Genomic DNA, 2,772 nt, shown 5'->3' with positions numbered 1-2,772 from the left:
CGTGCTTTCATTGAGCGATGGTCTATCAGAAATATTTTCTCTATCTTTACGGGGTAGGGGTAAAGTTTGTGTATACAGTACCCTCCCCAACCTCTCTGTATTCACAAGGTAGGGGTAAAGTCTGCGCATACACTACCCTCTTTAGACCCCGTTTGTGTGATTACATTGAGTTTATTGGTGTTGGATTCATTATTAACGCTTGGTGTATAAAGTACAAACTAACTGCTGGACAATCCTCTTTGATCTCTTGTTGAGTCAACAATTTGTACACAAAGGTAAGCGTGTGAAACTTGGGAAATATATTCGCTTTTGTTGCTTTAATCTGAATGACAGACAATTAACAGTAAAAAGCCAAGCATAATAACGTGCGTAATCAAATCAAACATTTACACGAATTCATAAGCATATTCAAACAGCCAGGATTCGCAGGGGAACAAAAATTCCCACCAGAACGAAAGTATATTAGTACCAGGAACAAAGTATTTACAGTGCCATATATATATCAAAACAGAGAATTCCCATTGAGGGAAATGGGAATGATGGAATAAAAGAGCTTCCGCCATTAATTTAAGCCCCTTCCTATCAGACAAACTCTCCGGAACTTTACAATACATCTCATAGTCATCGTACACCAGACAAAAAAAGAGGGAAAATCTATAATGGAACTAGTTGAGTGCTATAAATCGATTAGGGCGACACTCTTAACTGGCTTTAAGGGCCCATAAATACATCCTCTAAACTCTTACCTGGCTTTATATGCATACATATATCTTCTAAGTTTCCGTATTTCTTCAGATGACACATTTAGTAAATGGTCTACGTAAATGCAGATTCCAGCTCCACTGCAATTTCAAAGTTCGATGATAGTTTTTCAGCAGAAGGCATAATTAAGAATGTGGAAACAGTAAAAAACAGGCTTACCTAAGGGGCCCTACTGGTAGCCACAAACTATCCCATCTAAATTTGGCCAACCTGCAAAAGACATGTAAAAGGCTCAAAGATATCCCTTTACTATCGAATACTTAAAATTATCCTCCGTTATACTATTGGCTCAAAAGAACCCCTACCGTGCAACTATTGATCCAATATACCCTCCAATTAATGGAGGTGCCACATAGAAGCCATTTAAGCATTTGGTCCATCCAGATTTATTTTTACACTGACCCGACCCAATACCCGGTACCCGATCTAAGAAATTAAACCCTAAACAATACTTTTTTTTCTTCTTTCTTTCCTTCTCTTCTCTACGATCCAAACCCTCCATCAATGGCAGCCTGTTTCCATTAGTAGCTGAAACAAAGTTCCAAATAAAGTCAAGAATGAGATCTACAAAAAGTCTAATCTATGAAATATGAGCAACGAGAACCGACCAATTATACTTGGTTTGGATAAAGGATTAAGAAGTAACATGTTGATAACCTCTGGCTTGTACACACATATCTTACTGGTATATTCTCTGATTCAATGTCTGAAAGACTCTTTTATATATTCCATTTGTTCATAGTTTCTTTAAGAAACAGTCATGGAACTCAAGAACAAAGCAACGTTCATTTTTTTTGCAGAGATATCTCTCTCCATTTTCATCTGCTTCTGCAAGTTGCCATATATAAATGGGGTAAGGAGTTGAAGGGATAAGGGAAGAAGCTGCCAAAATGAACTGAAATTTCATGAAGAAAAAATATTCTTAGGGTTTAATTTTTTGGGTCGGTTATCGGGTCGGGTCTATGTAAAAAATAAATTCGGATGGGCCAAATTCTTAAATGTCTGCCAGCACCTCCGTTAACTGGAGGGTATTTTTGATCAATATTAGCACGGTAAGGGTTATTCTGAACCAATAGTATAACGGAGGGTAATTTTAAACAATATTCAACAGCAAAGCGATATTTTTAACCCTTTTCCGTAGTATATATGGCATATCACGACTACAGAAAATATGATGGCAGTTTCTATCATATGTATAGGATTCATTGTCAATAAAAGGAAAAGATCATTAGTAGAAAAAGAAACTGAAACTGTTAAAATGCAGTGGCAAGGGACTATCCACAATATTCTGAGCTCATTCGTAGGAAACCAACAGGCAAAATTAAATGCTCTACTCGGTTACTCCTTCAGTTTCAGTTGTTTAGGTAGTTTAAAATCCCAAAAGTGGCTGTTGAGTATAGTTAGAAGTAAAATAAAACCTTACTGTGCTAAGAAGCTCACCTTAGCATGTGATGCAACCAAAACACTGCTACAATCATGCCAATGCAGCACGAAGACCATAGCCACCTCCTATGATATTTCGATTCATGCAGTAAGCCCTTTATGGTCATTAAGCACGTCAAAATAGCTGCCCAATCTGAGAATTTTTCAAGTGAATGACAACAATTAGGACATAAAGTATAAAACAACTGTTTCTCATCTGATTAATGATAGCGCATGATTTCCAGCAAATTCAAGACTGAAATTAACAATTCCATAAAGATCATTACAAATATAATCATCAGAGAAGACATTTAGTCATGCTCTCTATGAACTCGGAACAACTGACTTTCAATTGTAGAAAATTACCAAATGCTAGCCTGCTTAAATGCTTTTTGACCCAAACCAAGAAGTAATACTAACATTTACCAGTAACTTAGGTGAGATACGTAGGCAAACCTCATCGGTTCCGGCCCCCAATTTTCAAAAATTCAAAAAGATATTTCTCTAGAAATTTCTTTTTTTTTTTTAGACCAAAAATCCAAAAATATTTTCTTCCTTTTAAAAAAAAAATAATATTCAAATCAAAAT

General features: G+C 36.1%; 1 long non-coding RNA gene across 1 annotated transcript; it reads right to left on the bottom strand.

The window, feature by feature from the left end:
- Positions 1-422: 422 nt before the first annotated feature.
- Positions 423-2,419, bottom strand: LOC138903924 (uncharacterized). Its single transcript, XR_011413211.1, has 3 exons — positions 2,203-2,419; positions 922-972; positions 423-842 (listed from the first exon to the last, which is right to left on the bottom strand). It is a non-coding gene; the product is annotated as an uncharacterized lncRNA (long non-coding RNA).
- Between the last annotated feature and the right edge of the window lie 353 nt (positions 2,420-2,772).

The sequence above is a fragment of the Nicotiana tomentosiformis genome, unplaced genomic scaffold (genome assembly GCF_000390325.3).
Source record: "Nicotiana tomentosiformis unplaced genomic scaffold, ASM39032v3 Un00163, whole genome shotgun sequence".
Lineage (NCBI taxonomy): Eukaryota > Viridiplantae > Streptophyta > Magnoliopsida > Solanales > Solanaceae > Nicotiana > Nicotiana tomentosiformis.
This window is presented reverse-complemented; position numbering and strand designations above follow the sequence as displayed.